The following is a 19,977-nucleotide window of genomic DNA, read 5'->3' as shown; positions in this document are numbered from 1 at the left end:
CAGTTCATAATTATCTGAGGCCTTTGATAAAAATGTAGATTTCTGGAGCTTTTCTGACTTCCTATCCAAGACTTCCTAAAACAGAAGATTTGGAGACAGGACCTGTGAATTTGTACTTTTAATAAGTACTTTAGGTGTTTCTTAAAATCAAGTAGGTTTGGGTATCATTGAATCAAGGGACAGGTAAAACACATTCTAAGGTAACAAGGGGGTATGCATTTTCACTATGTTAACTAATTGACTAGCTTGGAAAAAGAAGGAGGGGCATAATATTCCTGATGAGTGATAGAAAATAACCAGAAGTAACATAATTGTGCATTTATTGCATGCCAGTAACTGCACTATGCATCATATGAATGTTTCATTTAAAGCTCCCCACCTTCTTTAAGGCAGAACCATTTTTACTTTTCTTTTACAGATAGGAACACAGGTTCACAGATGTTAAGCACTTGCCAAAGTCACATAGCTATAAAGGATGGAGTCCAGATTTGAACCCTGGCAGCATGATGACAGAGCTTATATTCTTTTTGCTATGTTATACACACTGAAATATTATTGTCCAATCCTGGAGAAGCTATAATGTCCAACATGGGGGTTCGGGGAGAGCCCAGAACATTCCCCTGAAATGGAAGCCACCCCCTAAAGAAGGCACTGTTGGTGCAGCTCAACACCTAGCACACTAAAGCTGCCTTCATGGTGAAGGCAGTGGTGTGGAGGCTCATGAGCATGTGGCTGTCCCTCAGGTGTGGGACACTGTGGGGCTCCCTGGGCAATCAGTTGCAACGATGCCCTTGGCCACATAAGAGAGGGCAGAAGCCATGGCTGAGAGAGGCACTGTGGGCAGTGATGGGTTGGGGGTGTGTGCTGACCCCTCTGGCAGTGATGGTGGTTAATGGTGTAGTCTGAGTGTGGGATTGAGAGTCAGACAGCCTCGGGCTGACCCTTATGACTGACTCGACCCTTTGTTCACTGTGTGACTGTGTTCCTTCTCTGTTGATGCTGTAGCAGATTCCTATAAATAGTAGTTTAGAATAACACCCATTTATTATCTCACAGTTCTGTGGGTTGGAAGTGTATGTAAAATGTGGCTTAGAAGCATCTTCTACTCAGGGACTCACAAGACTAAAATCCAGATGTTGGCTGCATTCTTATCTGTAGGCTCTGGGGAAGATTCCACTTCTGAGCTTGTTCAGGATGTTGGCTGAATTCAGCTTAACTCAGTTGCCATTATAAGACTAAGGGTCTTATTTACTAAACATGTGGTTCCTTTCATTTTCATATAAAGAAGGGCCTGTCAAATCTTTCTCATTCTTTGCATCATTGACTTCTTCTGCTACTAGCCAGGGAAAGATTCTGCTTTTTAAAGGCTTATTTGATTAGCTTAGGCTCATTGGATACTCTTAGTATTAATCTTCCTAGTTTAAGGTCAACTGATTAGTAACCTTAAGTACGTCTGTCATGTGATTATGCAACACTACAGATAGCATATTCACAGGAGTAAGACCAGGGAGCAAAGATCATGGGGCCAAAATTCTACCTATCACAGTGACCTTGGGCAAGATCTCTTAGACTTAGTGGCCTAAAAATACCAGTTTTATAGATATGTGATATTTGCAGAAACCAAGGTTTTTTTTCTTATAGAAGGAATTACATATTACTCTGAAATTCTGTGTTCCATTCAAAGGCAGCATATATTTTCCAAATGATGACTTGAAAGCTAAGAATAAGCTAAAATAACTTCTTTTGGAAAATATGCTAAAATAGTATCCAGAAGCAGCATGCATCATTTATCAACCACATCCTCCACCCACCCTCCCACCTCCTCACTCACCATGCTGATTTGAAAGTTTTCTAAAATCCTTTTCATTAAATTCTGGAGCGTAAAGCTAATGGACACGATGAAGCCAGTGATAATGCCAGATTACACTTCCGTGGTGGTTTCTCCCCCCTCAGAAAAAGCATACTTACAAGCAATGCCATTTAATGAGTCTTTGAACCAATGTCTAATTGATGAAAATGAATACTTTGAGAAATAACATGGATACCTTATAATTTTTTAGTCAAAAACTGTCAAACAGAAGTTCTCACATATGGCAATTTTTTTCATAGTAATTCACTCAAAAGTATTTCTCTTCCACTGTGCCCTTTGCAAAAAAAGCTTATTGAGAGTCACCCTCTCTCCTGTAAGCGATTGAAAATGAAGGTAGTCTTTCATTCTATGTACTCTCCAAAGAACATTTTGGCATTGAAGAATGACACTAAAGATGGAAAAATGAGAAACTAAATGTAGTTCCAGTTTCTAAGATTTAAATGCACCATATTTTAAGGTTGGCAACTGTCATATGCCTGCCACTTCTTGGTAGTACAAAGAGTATAGTCAAGAATCATAATTTTTCTGAGTATAAAACAATGGAAAAATCCTACTTTTAATTAACTCGGACAGATATAAACGATGAAAGCAGTGCAGACTGTATGTTTTATTTGTTTTTCTAGTTGCACAGAGAGAAATAACCTTGAATTTAGTATAATGGATAAGACTTTTAATCAGTTTTTATGTGGACAGTTGACTGATTCAAAAATTTTGCTGAGCAAAATAATAATCCATAATTTGCTGCCTGGGACCACATGTGCTTGACAGTTTGGGGCTGTCCATTAAAGAGTGTAGATAGTGGTAACACACCTGTGTTCTGGTGTCACTTCTGCACAGTGGTCCTACTTACACTGACTGTTTTATTTTTATGAGAATTTAAGTTATTCATATTCCAATGTGTGCATTTTAGAAAAATTAGAAATTACAGATAAGCAAAAAAGAGGAAAAAAATTCCACCTCACAGATGGCCTCTTTTCCTCATGATGTGTGTATATATATATACATACATATATATGTATGAGGTATATATATATATCTTTCCAGAGTAAAAAAATGCACATGTAGATAGATTAAGCAATGTGCTATGTCATATGTATAGTTTCCTCACTTAGTAGCTGGTGTCTCTTGTGGCCATGTTTACTATGGTCACTGATCATAATCATAATTCCAAAAAACCTCTGTGCTTCTGACTTTCCATTGTGATCCTTTGAGTCCTTTGCTCCAGCCATCCTTGTGCTCATCTAGCGTTTCAGTGTTTTCCACAGAGTAGAGTTCAGTGAATGGGTAAGAGGCTAAAAGGGAGCTAAACTCTAATGACTGGTTCACAGTAGTATTTTTGGATTTCCCCATTCAGAGCTCTAGGGATTTGTTTCCTGCTACAATTTGATTCCATAGGGCCTTCAAAAGTCACTTCCTTCACTGAATTCCCTGAATCCTCAGAGGCTCATAAGTATCACTGAGGGAAAAATAGACTGTTTTGAGTCACTTACCCAAAAGATCAGCCAAGACTAGAAGTGACACCCCTCAATTCCAAGTCCCTGGCGTTTCCTGTTATTTCACTCCATCTGTGTGCCGCAAGAAAGGGAACATTGCACAAATGTTTGCATGCCTTATGTGACCCAGGAATCCTAGTGTGAAGCGAATAAAACTCCAATGATTACATCTTAGACATTTCCCCCAGAAAATGTTTCCCTTCTTGGAATAGTGTCCAAGCATATTTTGAAAACAAATCTTAAAAAAAGGATATAACTTGAACATAAAAATATCTTCAGCAAATCTCTTTAAATATTTTTAAAGAGAATGAAAATGTGAGTCATAAACAAAAAACAATTTCATAGAAGAAACACACAGAACTTAACCTGTTAATTGGGAGGAATATTTCCCTTCAGAGGGGTTGCTATGAAAGAATTTGGTTTTACTGCTCTGAGGCTGTTGTTTTCTCAACTAATTTTGGAATTCATCATAGCTTCAGGATCAGTTTATAAGGTACACTGGGAAAATACCTCCATTACCTCACAGTCTCACTACCGTGGTATTTGAGCAAACCCAACTAAGTTATCCAACTTTAACACCTATTTCAGTTGGCTCCAAGTAATGTTGATATCCGGAAAACTAAACGAAATAAGAACAACTTCTTCTGTGATGCTAATTTGCTACCACAGAGGCTTTTCAAAGCAACATGTACTAAACCCTGAAGACAATTCTGAAAGAGGCTCCAGAATGTTCTCAGCAAGGACAGCATTGCTTGTGAGAGTAGTGAAGATACATTCTGAGCTGACTGCTTTGAAGGAGATAAAAAATCATTTGAGTGTTGAATTCTGGCATGTTGCTCAAACAAAGAATTTCTATTATCTTGTATGTTGATCCAAGGTATAAGATTTTTCGGTTATTTATAATAGCTGTCATCCTTTTCGCCTGCCAAATCAGCAGTGAGAATTTCTTTGCCACTAGAAAATATATATGAGGAGCTACTCTTCTGGAAAAATCATAAAGTTTGAATAATTGAATGATAGGATTTTATTGGAGCAGTATAATTTCTGCTGTGTTTAGTTAAAGAATCTGCTTTTTCATTGTAAACATTGAAAGTTTGTAAATGAGGGACATGTAGGGAGCCAAAAGTCAATCCATCTTTAATCCTTCCAGTCACTATTAATAGACCTGCAGTTGCAGAAGAGAAGAGAAGGCATATAGGGATGGAATGGAGAGAGGCAACTGTGCAGAGTGGAGGAATAGAGACATACCCAGTTTTCTTCTTTTTCCATTCCATCCCACAGAAAGAATCTGACTATGCCTTTGCATGTAATTCCTTTTCCACTTTGATTGGGGCAAAGCACAGGCCGAGGGCTGATGTTAGAAGTCTTTGTTGGTGGTGATAAATTTGGGCACTTGACATTCTTATTAAAAGGTAGGCAGGTAGAAGAAGGATATGTGAATGGGGGCAGTCCTTATGTGATGCCCTAATCACTTACAACAAATGTAAGGAGACTGGAGAATTCCTGGGCAACTTGCACTTTCTATATTAATTAGTAAAAGGAGGTAAAAAATGCTAAAGAATACAAAAAAGACATCTGAATTTTTTTAAAGAAAAGAGCTTATTCATGAATATAATATTTGGTCTTACCACAATACATAGTGATTATTTATTTGGAGAAGAGAAATCTGCTTTATTCATATTATTTGCTAAAAAATGACCTTGCTAAAATAGTGGGAAGGTTAAAGATGAACGACTAATTAAACAGCAGATGAAAACACTGGATGTTTTACTGAAATGCAGTCTTCTACCACCATCCTAAAGAAAAATACACTTGGCTTTATGGAGTAATCTCTTTATTTCATACTTTTTCTTACCAATCTTATTTGTTCACAACCCAACTTACTTTTGTACTTGGAATACAACTTTAAAAATGAGATATTATGTATAGGTATGCATATATTTATATAATATATATAATATTTATATATGTAATATAAAATTATTTCTCATTTATTGGATATTAACAAAGGCCTTCCTCCACTCCCCAAAAGGGGCCTATGTTGAATGGTGAGTACTTTAAATACAGTAGTTTCCTTTATCCACAGTTTCACTTTCTGTAATTGGACCTGGTTTGGAAGCAGATGATCCTTCTTCTGATGTAACATTAGAGGAACCATTACCAGTATAATTGTTCTATTTTATTATAAGTTATTGTTAGTCTCCCCACTGTGTCTACTTTTAAAATTAAAGTTTATCATAGGTATGTATAGGAAAAATATAGTATATATAGTCTTCAGTACTATCTGTGCTTTCAGGCATCTGCTAGGAGTCTTGATACATATCCCCTGCAGTTAAGTGGGGACTACTGTAGATGATTTTGCACAAGATGTTATCTTCTATTGGCCAAAGGGCATCATACTTTAGGGGAATATTGAAAACAACATAACTTCCTTTGCATGTAAGATTAGATCCTCATTTTTATTTCTGATGGTATTTGTAATGAAATAGCAAAATTAGTCATTCAGTTGGACCCTCTGTAAAGCACATCACCTGTGTTCTAGGTCTTGAAGTGCTCTTAATTAGGCAGGCAACCTCATGAAAGAGAAATGGAAATATTCAGTAATTGTGCATGTGACCTGATGAAGGTATTACTGGGTAAGCCAAGGAAGATATATTTCTTCTTAAAAAGGCATGACATTATTTTGTATGACATTATTTAGGAGGATGACATAGCTATTCATTTCAGACTTTGTTAAGTCATATATGCATGTTCAAAATATAAAGGTAATAAGTAAAAAAGGTAGAAAGAAATCAAGTCATTGAAGCAGTAGCAGTAGAAAAGGGAATTAAGAAATTCTGTCAGACAATGATAGGAAAGAAAGAAGAAAAAAAATCAAAATAAAGGAATCTTATAGTTACATGGATGATTTTTCCAGACTTTCAAAGAGTTGTTAATCCTAGCTTATTCAAGTTAGAATATAGCTAGGAAAAGAAGAAAAGCTGCTTACCACATTTCTTGGGTCTAGTAAAACTTTGATTTTAAGGTTGGGGAATAATTATGCAATAAAGAAAGTAATGTCATTTTACTTATGATCAGTAGTGCACAGATCCTAATAAATACTTTTTACCTGAATCTAACAATAAATTAAGAATTAATGTGTGCTTAGTAAAATTTATCTGAGGAGTATAAGATGATCCAAGCTCAGAAAATCAATTAATGCAACTTTATCCTCTTATCTACTGATAGAATAATCATATGATTAAGAAGAATAGCATTTTTGAAAAAGTTCAACTTCTGTTTATGATTAAAACTTTCAGGTAACCTGGAATAGAAATAAACTTCTTTTTTAAGTTTATTTATTCATTTTGAGAGACAGAGAGTGAGGGGGGCAGAGAGAGAGAATCTTAAGCAGGCTCCACACTGGAAGCATGGGGCCAGTCATGGGGCCCAAACTCATGAACCGTGGCTTGAACTCCTGAACCATGAGATCATGAGCTGAGCAGAAACCAAGAGTTGGATGCTTAACCAACTGAGCCACCCATGCACCCCTAGAAAGAAACTTCTTTAACTTGATAAAATCTATATATCTAACACCACAGGGAACATTATAGTGATGGAGAAACTTTATACACAGTTTCATTAAGTTAGTGATAAGAAAACTATGATCTTTATCATCACCAGTGTTTATTATAATAGTGGATGGCCTGACCAAAATTATATGACAAGAAGGCATAAGAGACATAAAAGCATAAGGAAAAAGATACAACTGTCTTTATCTGTAGTTGATTTAACTATATACCTAGAAAACCAACACAACCAGCATAAATCTATTATAACAAAAATAGAGGTTAGCAAGATTGTCATATATAATGCCAACTTACAAATTTCAGTATTATCCTTATATTACAGCAGCAGTAAGTATCAAATAAAATATAAGAGAAAATACACTATTTACAGTAGCAACTAAGTTGATAAAGTACCCAACAGCTTATAAAATTATGCACAAGTCTTTTATAGAGAAAACATTCAGGTTATATTAAAAAACATAAAAGGAGGCCTTAATAAATGAAAAGAGATAGCACGTTCAAGGAGAGTTCAACCCAATGTAGCAAAGATGTCAAATTTCCTAAAAGTATTCTATATGTGCAACATAGTCCTAGTCAGGATTCCAGTGAAGTTTTCATTTGTTTTGTAGATGTGGGAGAATTATTCTAATACACCAAATGAAAAGATAAAGCAGAATCCTTGCACACTGGATGGCTTAAATAACTCAGTGAAAAAGGTAGAACTATAAACCTAATAGATGAAAATGTAAGGGAATATTTCTGTTAGTCTAGGGTTAAAAAGACCTTTTAGGAAAGCTGAAAACAAAAACTATAAAATAGATTGATAGATTGTTCTATGAAGGACAGTATAGACAAAGTTATACATACAACTGAAAGACAGGAAAAAATTTACTTGTGAAGTCTGAAATTGACAAGATGTTAATATCTGGAGTGTATAAAAAATCCAAATCAATGAGAAAAATAGGCAACATACATGAATAAGCAACTCACAGAAAAATTCTGAATTACTATAAATATACAAACAGAATGTTCAAAGTCACTAGTAATTAAGAGAATTGAGAAGACAATAATAAGATATTATTTTACACCGATCAAATTGTAAACACTACACAGGTGGCTACCATACAGTGTTAACAAGCATGTGGAGAGACAGAAGCTCTCATGCAAGTTCGACATTTCCAGCCATTCTGGAAAATAATTCATAGTTCTTAGTGAAATCACACACACAGATATTGTATTACCCAGTAATTCCAGTCCTCAGAGAAATTCTTACTCTAGTTTACAAGAGGACACAGATGAAAATGAAATGTTTTTTGTGTGTTGTCTGTGGAAGTGGAAAGTGAAGGACACCTGGGTCCCCAATCTTGAATGCCTAAAATGTAAAGGTTGCATATTATGAAATAATAGAGTATTTAGAATAAACAAACTAGATGTACATACAGCCACATAGATAAATCTTAAAAGCGATGGTGAGTCAAACATGCAAGAAACAGAATGAGAGTTATTGTATATATGTAAATTGAGAAAATACCTGTTCAAAACATAGGTACACATTTTATAATCACATTAGGCATGTTAATGATGTATTCCAATCACATGAGATGGGTGATATATGGAGGGGAAATAAGAAAAAAACAAAACAAGAATGAAGTGTGTACTACTAGTGATAATTTGCTATAAAGTGAAAAATGCGATTACCTCAATGCTTTGCACTTGAAATCCAATTCAAATTGTGGTGTAGGCAAAATTAGATGAAATAAATAAATTCAAGAATATCAGTAATCATAATAAATGTAAGTAGATTCAATCTGCTAAAAGAAATCTCAGATTGAAAGAAAAACTTTTTTCTCTTTTTAAGAGACATAGCTCACACCTGACAGAAAGTAAAGAGATGGAAAAGCACATATCAGCAAATAGGAATTGAGAAAAACCTGGTATAACATTATTAACATAATTAATATCAAACTAATTAGGTTCTAAGTCCTAGAACAATATTTGGAATGAAAGTGATAATTACGGATAAAAGAGAGTGTTTACCAGGAGGCTATCCCAGTATAGTGGCATAGCAAATACACTGGATTATTAGGTATAGTGTCCTTCATAATGCAGTTCCAAAATATATAAATATATAAACTGAAAACTGGCAGAAATACAACTGTAAATTGATAAAGTTCATAGTCATAGTGGGTGATTTAATAGACTTTGTCTGAAATCTATAAGTAGAAAAACATTTATGATATTCTCTCTAAGCACAGATGAAATATTCATAAATACTAACCACATACCTAGTCCAAAGTCAAATCAGTATTCCAAAGAATGCCTATCCGACAGATCATGTTCTACAAGTGTAATATAATAATATAATATTAGGTACCAATAACAAAAAATATCAAAATTATAATTTAAAAATCCTCAAAAGCAACAACTCTACATAAGCTGAAAAAATAATATACTTACACCTAAAATGGTGATGCCATGGAAGGACTTTTCTGTTTTGAATAATGGATAAGGTTGAGAATGGTAAGGAGGACAAAAAATACAATGAAATCCATGTGAGAATAAAGAAATCTTTATGTTATTTGGCCCCCAGAGCAGTTCTGAAGTAGATGTTTCTATTTCCAGTTTTCCAGATGAAGACACTGAGGGTCAGGAACTTGCACAGAGTCATACAACTTACAAGTTGTGGAAAGAGAATTCACATCTATTTCCTTTCATACTGGAATAGATATATACATGTTGAAAAGGAAATAACCTCTAAAGAAAAGAGATAGAATGGCTGATCTATACCAGAAATCCAAGGAAAAGAGGTGTTGTTGATTTAGTCATTCTTTGGGCAGTTGTTCTGGAAGGCAACAGGTAGAGGAGGCCACATGTGACCTCTCTAAAGAGTTGATGCTAGATAATCAAGCTTTCCCAGAAGAGAGAATAGCTCTATCTCTTGTTTCTAAAAGCATTTAATAAACTATAAATCATGTAACAAATGTTAGGTATTATCATTAATTTTATATGTTGCCCAGAAGTCATGCTTCCTGGAAATTTTATGGAAAATATTAATATTATTTGATCAATAAATTTTCAGGTAACATAATGGGTGCCAAAAGAGTGACACAAGAACTGTATTAGGAGATTTTCAGTATGTCCCTGGACTAGAGAATAGAATAAGGTGGTGCACATGAAACTTTACAGTGAGATAACAGTGCTGTCTTATATACTGTAAAAATTGTTCACTTAAAAATTTGCTAAGATCTTATGTTCAGTGTTTTTGTCACATACCCCAAAATAATAGCAAAAAAGGCTGGAGGGAAACTTTTGGAGGGGATGGATGTGTTTATGGAATGGATTGCAGAGATGTTTTCATGGGCATATGCTTTCTCCCAAACTCCACAAATTATGTACATTAACTAGGTACAGCTCTTTGTATGTTAATAATACCCCAATAAAGTGGCTTAAAAAATAAAATTCTGAAAAGAATGATTTTGTTTCTGCCAGACCCTGCTGAGTACTACTAACTCAAGGTCACTTTAATTTCTCAGTGCAGAGTATCACCTGCAGTGAGGGTGGTGTGAAAATGAGGTGTGAGAGAAAGCAGAAACAAATATAAAATTACAGATTCTCAGCATGTCTCTAATTATTGTTATTAATATTTCCACTATTAAGAAAAATTATCCAAACTTGGAAATAAGATAAAAGGATGACTACATGTCCTTTCAGTGTCATATTGTCACATTGTCTGGAGCCTGCCCAAGTATGATTTATTCTCTAGGGTAGCACAGCCCAGAATTTTCTGTGATGATAGGAATGTCTATAATTTCGTAGTGTGCCGTATGTTAACCATTAGCCACCTATGGCTATTGAACACTTGAAATGTGACAAATAAAACTGAGGGACTGAATTTAATTTTACTTTTAAATTTTATTTAATTTCAATTAATTTAAATTTATGTAGTGACGTGTGTAGTAGCTCCTACATTGGATAGTGTAACTCTAGGGGAATGCACCTTTGTTTGACATACTTTTTACTGTTGATTAGGACTCAGACTCTGTGAAGTTGCCTTTTATGTGCAGAATATTGGCTATATAAAAAAGAGTTATTTGGTAAAGATGCTAATGATTTCTGTCTGGTAGAAAAGATAACCCCGGAGTTACAGTTTTATTGCCGTGTAGGATATTAACTAGTATCTAACATAGCACTCATATCCCACCTGGGTCCATCCTGGTGACCTTTTTAATCAATTAAGTAAATCTTTGATGCATGTGAAATCTATATTTGTAGAGAGTCATGGAATTTTACCAGTTTTTAAATTTATATTTTTACTCCATCTGGAGGAGCAGCTGAGATAAATAGGTATCCTTCTCTTTTCCTTGGGAAGCAGATGGATTTTCTTCTAGCTCACTTTTTCACTGGGTGTAGTTCTTTTAAACTTAATGCTCCCCTTTCATGTTTATTTGTAGAAAATTGGCTATATAAAAAGAATTGCTTGATGGAGAGGCAAATAACTTCTGTCTGGTAGAAAAGATAACCTCAAAGTTACAATTTGGACCCAAGTTCCAATGGACTTTCAGTGGACCCAAGGTTTAAGCTCCTGTTCTCCCACAGCCATTAGTCTCCAAAACTCTAGTTTTATGTTATTAACATTTATTCCCAGGACAGCTCTGGCTTCAGAGTTTTCCTACCATTGGTTTCAGCACATTGTTATTTTCCATGGGATTTGGGGATTTCTTTCTTTCCTATTAGTCCAGCAATGCATTAAATGTATGTTTGGATTATTTTTCTCCAGTATATGGATGCACTGTGGCAAATGGGCTTTTCAGAACTTCTAGTCTGATAAGTGGACATCCTTACAGCATTTTCTACACTGCAGTAAGAGTGAAATTTCCAAAAGTGAATCTGACCATATCTCAGTTTCCTGTTCAAAATTCATCAGTGTTTTCACAAAATGTAAGGATAAAGCTTGCCTCCTTAAAATGGTCTGGCAGGACCTATATGATTTAGAAAATGCCTCTTCCTCATCTTGTGCTTCAGTCTCTTCCCTTGAGCCTAAGACTGACTCCTTTACATCCATGAAGATGATATTTTTTTTCAGTCTGAAGACTTTCACATATGCTCTTGACTCTACCTGGATCATTTTCCTTGAATCCTTTTTATCTAGCTTACTCTTCACTGTAGTGTAAGCTCCATGAAGGGAAGGATCATCTCTGTATCTTCATTGCTGTGTGCTCCATGCTGTTATATTGTAGGCATTCCACAAATATTTGTTGAGTGATTGGAATCATTCAATGAGTGAATGCCTAGTGAGTGATTTCCTTATGTTCTTTTCATATTTGCTTTTCCTCCTGCATTCCTTATATTTTGAATAGGACCATGGATTTAGTCCTTCAGGTCAGAAATTGGGAGCCCCTTAGTCTCTTCTTTCTCCTTCACTTCCACGTTAATTAATTATCTTCTAAATATCTAAAGAAATTGTCCTTTATTTTCAGTCTTGTTATTGTTGCACTGCCCGAGTTCATTATTTCTTATTTGGATTATCATATTTCCTAATTGATTTCCTTGCTGTAGCTTGGCCTCTGCAGGAAAATCTGTTTCTTTCCTTCTTAAAGTTCTTAGATTACTCCCCCATTAATGCCTTAATTTGACATATACATTTTTTGTGATCCTTCCTCATCTCCTACCCCTCCCCTATTCCTCATGCATCCCAAGTTTGAGCTAAATTAAACATTCATAGAGCACCTACTATGTGCCAGGCTCTGTGCCAGGTACTATCATGTTCAGTACCTTAATTAATCTTCAGAAAACACTATGAATTTGTATTTTCTTAGTGAAGAAACAGGGATGTAGACAGGAGAAGTGGCTTGACTTCTAGGTCACATGGCTAATCTATGGCATGGCCAGGACGGTAAGGTCTTCTGAACCCCAGAGCCTATGTTCTTTCTACAAGTGTGTTGTCAGGGAAAAAGCTGGAGAACATCTTGGGGAAGAATATAAAATCTATCATTGGATCACCAAGGTAAATGACAAGACAATGTCATGGTGCATGGAAAAATTAGATGTCAGTTAAGGGATGCATTTTTTTTTTTTTTTAACAAATAGTTTATTGTCAAATTAGTTTCTACATAACACTCAGTGCTCATCCCCAAAGTGCCCTCCTCCATGCCCATCCCTCCCTCCCCCCCACATCCATCAGTCCTCAGTTTTTGTCAGCATTCAAGAGTCTCTCATGGTTTGCCTCTCTCCCTTTCCCCCACCATTTCCGCCCTTCTTCTCCCCCTTGGTCCTCCGTCAAGTTCCTCCTAATCCTCCTATACGTGCAAACATATGGTATTTGTCCTTCTCTGCCTGACTTATTTCGCTCAGCATAACACCCTCAAGGTCTATCCATGTTGCTACACATGGCCAGATTTCATTGTTTCTCATTGCCATGTAGTATTCCATGGTATAGATAAACCACATCTTCTTGATCCATTCGTCTGTTGATGGACACACAATAGCTAAAACATGGAAAGGGATGCATTTTTAAAGGTCCTGAGGAAGTTTATCTTGTCATTTTTTTTTTTTCTGTTTTCTTCCACCTGTTCCTTTCTCATTTTCTATAAACAAAATCAAATAATAGTCCTTAGAAACAAACCCAGATTTACTCCAGTCTTGGACAGAACTAGAGAGCAGACTTCATATTAATAGTTTTGATTTGTCTTCTGGCAGGGTTTGGAATTAAATTTTTATTGACTTGGAGTCGCATGGTCTATTTATTACTGTTTGGCCCCCATGTTGTTTTCCTCTTGTCAGTCAGACCTAGAATGAGCTCCTGGGACCTCCATGTTTCCCCGGTTCTCTTACTTGGAAATTACCAGATCTCAAACTAAATACTTGTTCTTAGAGCTAAGAACCTGATATGCTGAGCTAATCCAAGTACTTACATTCATCCTTGTTATACCTCTGAATAACTTTAAATTCTTTATTTCTTCTCCAGCCTCCAAATAGGCTTTTCTTTCCCCTTACCAGTTTGACTGTCTCAGATCTATCCTGGAAACCATTTCTGGAGTAATCTTTTTATTTTTAATTATTGTTTTTTAAATATTTTTATTTATTTCTGAGAGAGAGAGACAGCATGAACAGGGGAGGGTCAGAGAGAGAGGGAGACAACAGAATCTGAAACAGGCTCCAGGCTCTGAGCTGGCTGTCAGCACAGAGCCCGACGCGGGGCTCGAACTCATGAACCATGAGATCATGACCTGAGCCAAATCGGACGCTTAACCGACTAAGCCACCCAGGCACCCCTGGAGTAATCTTTTTAAAGCACAGGTAGAATTGTGCCATTCCTTTGATAAACCTTTCAGTGGCTCCTGGTCAGCACAGGGTAAAGATCAATTAGCTTAGCATAGCTGATACCTGCACCTGCCTGAGCTTCCCCTCACAACCCAGCAACAGTGAATGATTGTGTTGTCTTGAAATACTGAGCTTTTTTCCCCCCTCATGTTGTGTCTTACCTGAAAGCTTTACTAATTCCTCATTTTGGCCTCTACTTAAATGTTGCTTTCCTGAAAGAAGTCATCCCTAACCACACTATCTAAAATATGCCTTTCTTTCCTTTTACCTCTTCCTTTACCTTATATGTTCTTGATGCTTCCCAGCATCTGCCATTAGAGTGTGCATTTATTGATTTATTGTTTATTTCCACCAGTAGAATGTGTGTTTTGTCTGCCTTGCTTACTGCTGTATCTCTCCCTGCACCCACCCCCCCCCACCACCAATAAAATAGGGCCTGGAATAGAGAGGATGTTTAATAAATACTTAAACTGAACAAATAAATGAATGAGTGTAGTCTGTCTCCTCTGTCTGACATTCCTTTCTCTTTCTGGGCTCACTCTTCTCTAACCAGTAATATGTAGCTAAATGCTACCTTTTCCAGAAAGCCACCGTAGTGACAGGGTGCCCCCAACAGAATCCGTATAAGATGTTCCCCTTTAGTACCTCTACGATGTGTAGGAATAATAGCTATATAAATATATCGAGTGCTTACAATATGCCAGGCATATGCCAAGTACTTTTTATATGCTATATCATATAATTTCTATCATAACTCTCTATAGATATCATCAACCCCAGATTGTAAACAAGAGAACTGAGACTTAGAAGGGCTTTACCTGGCTTGTAGTGACACAGAGAGTAAGCAGTTGAATTGAGATTGGAACCCAGGAAATTATGACTCTAAAGTCCTTGTTCTTAATATAGATTGAGTATAAGGATACATGGAAACATGCCATAGCATTCACAGTTAACATTGGGATACATCATGGGCTTCAGAGAGAAGGAGACAAATTGATAGACATTACTGAGAAAAACAATCTGAGTTCAAGGAACCACTTGTATACTTCAGAGAGATGACAAGATTGGGTTATCATCTGTATGCATGCCTACTGGCAGTTTTCTCTGAAAGCACCTCAAATATAAATGGGCTTCTAATTCCCTAGTATCTAATTCAATCCAATCTAATCCAATGCAGTACAGCTAGGGAAGCTGGCTATTTCATAACAAAGTATGGCATGGAAACCATCAAAACAGTGATCAGGTGGGGAATTGAGGCTACAGCCATTAGAAGGTGGATGTATACTTGGATAATAATTAAAGTTTCATGGACTCATCCATCAGCTACTCCTGTAAAGGCATTCTCAAGAGTTCAGTGCTAGTCACCCATTAAAGATTACACTTAGCTTGAGTTCACTCTCCCACTCCTCAATCCTGCTCATCCAGCAGAAAAATAAATATAATAAACTCCTAATCTTCAAATTATAGCTTAGAAAGACCAGAGGTAGGGTAGAGAGAAACAGGTTCTAGATGGGATGGGATGAGAGTAAAAGACAGTTCCATACTTAATCATTAGAGATTTAGGCAGAGGAAAAGAAATGACAGGACAATGATGCCATTATCAAATAGTCTAAAGGAAACAAACCAGAACATAACATGTGAAAGAGAGATGAAGGGAGTCTGCAAATAAGGAAAAGAATATGCTATATAAGTGTGCTTCATGCTCTGGAAAAATCTAATAAGGATATGAATTTGATAAAACAGGAGCCTCAAGGTATTATGGTGAAACAATAGAATTAGGAGGAAGGAGGGATGGTAGTGCCGACACAATTCCATTACAGATAACAAATAAACCCCAAATAGGAAGTGACAGAATAGACAAAGCTTAAAATCAAATCACTGGCATGAAGGAGAAGCTTGAGTTTCAATGGCATTGAAGAAAGAAAGAAAGAACGAACGAATGAACGAAAGAAAAGAAAGAAAAGAAAAGAAAACTAAAATAATTAGAGAGAAAGTGCTCTGTATATTGGACAAAGGATTCCTCTGAGGAGATTATGCCCCTAAAATTAAGAAACTGTCAAATGGAAGAGAAAAAGTGTTCTAAACAATAATTCAAGAAGATTCTCCTGAAATAAAAAAAGAACTGGGGAACCTGGGTGGCTCAGTTGGTTGAGCATCCGACTCTTGATTTTGGCTCAAGTTGTGATCCCAGGGTCATGGGATGGAGACTCGCATCAGGTTCTGCCCTAAGCGTGGACCCTGCTTGGGATATTCTCTCTCTCTCTCTCTCTCTCTCTTTCTCTCTCTCTCTGCCCCTCTCCCCTGCTCGTGCTTGCTCTCTCTTTAAAAAAAAAAGAACTAAATGAGTATGTTGAAAAGACATTATAAACCAGGGAAAAATGTGTATAACTATCTAGATCAAGCTGTATTCTGCCTAAGTTATGAATTATGTCAAAAATTAAAAAGAAGTACTTCTGAGAAAGTAGTAATGCACATACAAGAGGTCAGTGCTTGTAATGGCTTCATACTTCTTCTCACCATTCAATGCCTAGAGGCAGCATCTACAGAGTTCTGAAGGAATGTGTGACCCCCAAGTAATATAGATGGCCAAGTTTTCATTCATTTATAAAGGCAGTAACTAAAAATTTTTAAAGATGAAATAATGTGTGGAATATGCTGCCCATGATTTATTTAAAAAAGCACTACTTGATAAAAAAAAAAACAAAGCAAAACAAAACGACCTAGCCAACAAAGGGTGAATTGACATTGTACTCAGAGGTGAGGAATATGTGGTAAAGGCACATGTAGGATCATTGAATCCAAAGAAGTACTGAATTAAGACTAAATAACTAGAGGATGATGGTGGAGCAATAGAATGGAAATGTTACACATCTTAGTGAAGAAAAATAGTAAAGGACCCAGATAAATGTAGAGGTAGGGGAAAGAGGTAGGAAGGAAAAGGGAGAAAATTTTACTGCTTATTGTTCATAGCAGGGAGTCAGTTGATATGATCAAAAGCTGAACCATGAGGTTAAGAATAAGGAAAATATAATGGTTCCAATCTTTTAGTGAACTTCATAATCTTTTTTTCTTATCTAAAGGAATATAACATTATGGGGGCAAATAGTCATTTATCTGGAGTTCTGCAATTTCCTTTAGTTTGTTTCAGATTATTTTACTTAAATTAATATAAAATGACATTTAATACATCCAATTAAATATTATTTATATGGGTGTCCTACTATCATAAAATTATTTCTGTTTATATCTGCTGTCTACCTATGAAACAGTATGGTTTAGAGCAAAACTTTTGTTTCTTTTTAAAAAATATTTATTTAATCTTGAGAGAGAGAGAGAGTATGTGAGCAAGGGAGGGGCAGAGAGATAGGAAGAGAGGAATCCCAAGTAGGTTCCACACTCAGCACAGAGCCCAGTGCGGGGCTCGATATCATCAACCATGAGATCATGACCTGAGCAAAATCAAGAGTCAGATGCTTAACTAACTGAGCCACCCAGGTACCCCTACAGCAAGGATTTTCAATTTTACTGTGTCTGTGAATCACTTGGGGATCTTAGCGGAATGCAGGCCTGGGATGGGCATGATGTTTTGCATTTCTGGTAAACCCCAGGTGGTGCTGCTGCTGGTGCTGCTGCTGGTGCTTGGACCTTACTTTGAACGGCAAGAATGTGTAGGTCTTGAACTGAATCTAGTCCCAGACTGCCTGAATTGGATTTCTAGTGCCACCACTTACTAGCTGTTTGACTTTGAGCAAGTCCAATGCCTGAATTTCCCAATCTGTAAAACGGGAATAATAATAGTGCTCCCATGTAAAATACTCAGAACAATGCCTGACAAAAATTGTCAAGTATTATAAAAAAATGGCTGTTATTATAGGCCATATATATTAACCCAGGACTAGAAACCCAACTTCTCCGAACTTCAATTTCCCCATCTGTAAAAATAACTGCCTCACAGAGCTGTTGTGACAACTAGAAATAACTTATTTAAGAGGCCTTCATAGTATCTGGCATGGCATAGATAATTCAGAAATGGTAACTACCAATATTTGTTGTTAATTATATAAATTATAATGTAATAAAACTTATAGTTTCATACAATAACCCATATAGTCTTAGCTCTGTCAGTCCATTTATTCATTCACTCATGTTTTATTCATTCATTCCATAACTAATGTTTGAGTTTTTCCCATGTATTAGGCAGCACTATTCAAGCACTAGTATTGTAAACAAGACAGTTAGATTGGACCCTTCCTTCTAGTGGGAGAGAAGAAACAGAGAAATAAGACACAAAGCAGTAAGAAACGAAAGCAAGATAAAAGAAAATGATGCCGGAGGTGGAGGAAGGGTTATTTGAGACAGGGTGGTCAGGAAGACCTCTTTGAGAAGGGGCAGGTGAGTAGAAACCCAGCTGAGGTGAGGGAACAGGCCCTGAGAAGTTCCAGGGAAAACATTTAGTCAGTGGTTCTCCTGAGATAAGAGGTCAGTGTATTTAGGTTTGAGAGAGCATGATGTACCAATGCATGAGAGAAAGGCAGGGTCAGATACGTGTTTTCCAAAGCAAGAGTCAGAGTTCACTCGTGGGTTGCAAGCAATATTACAGATAAATTAGGGGCACTTGGGTGGTTCAGTCAGTTGAGCATCCAATTTTAGCTCAGGTCATGATCTTAGGGTATTTGGGTTTGAGCCCCGCATTGGGCTCTTTGCTGATAGCTCACAGCCTGGAGCCTGCTTTGCATTCTGTGACTTCCTGTCTCTCTGTCCTTCCCCCACTTGCAGTCAATTTCTCTCACTCAAAAATAAATAAACATTAAAAAACATTAAAAAAAATAAATTCAGTGAAGGATGGATCAGAATTTCAAGTATCAGAGTATATAGGAAGGATGAATACTGGTTTGTGGAACTGTACACACATGCACTTGCTGGGTTATGATTTAAAAATGGATCTGTTACTATGGGTACCGGTGTTAAAAGTTTTAAATACACTTGGCTAAATTATGTAGACCCTTGTACGTTGTGTTAAGGAGTGTAGATTTTATTCAGAATGTCAAGAAGCCATGGAAGGAATCTGAGTAAAAGAGAAACATAATGTGATCAGTGTTTTTAAATGCTTTGACTGTGTGGGAAGCTGATTGAGGGGAGCAAGAGTGAAAGAAAATAGTGATGACATCTTGCCAATTTACCTGTTACCTATAGCACTGTGGTAGGCAGAATAATGTTTCCCTTACCTACAAAGATGTCCAAGTCCTAATTCCTGGAATCTGTGAACATGTTAGGTACTATGGCAAAAGGAACTTTGCAGATGTGATTGCAAATAAGTAAATAAATAAAAATTTGATGAGACATAAGGTGGAGATGAGGAGAGTATCGTGCATTATCTGGGTGGACACACTGTAATCACAGGAGTCCTTATCTGTGGAAGAGGTAACAGGACAGGGGGTCGAAGTGATGGCATGTGGGAAGCATTTGAGCTGCCACTGCTGGCTTTGAAGATGGAGGAAGTCAATGCATATGGGCAGCCTCTAAAAGCTGGAAAAGACAAGGAAGTGGATCCTACTGCTTATAGAAAGAAATGTGACACCTTGATTTTAGCCTTGTGAGATCTGTGTCAGACTCGTGGCCTGCAGAACTGTAAGGTTATAAATGTGTCTTTTTTGCATATACATACATATATATATGTATGTATATGCTTTTTATTTTTTTATTTTTTTTATTTTTTTTTTACTGCATTATTTTCATTTATTTTTTT

The sequence above is a fragment of the Hyaena hyaena genome, unplaced genomic scaffold (assembly GCF_003009895.1).
Source record: "Hyaena hyaena isolate Hyena2069 unplaced genomic scaffold, ASM300989v1 scaffold_57, whole genome shotgun sequence".
Classification (NCBI taxonomy): domain Eukaryota; kingdom Metazoa; phylum Chordata; class Mammalia; order Carnivora; family Hyaenidae; genus Hyaena; species Hyaena hyaena.
Note: the sequence above shows the minus strand (reverse complement) of the source record.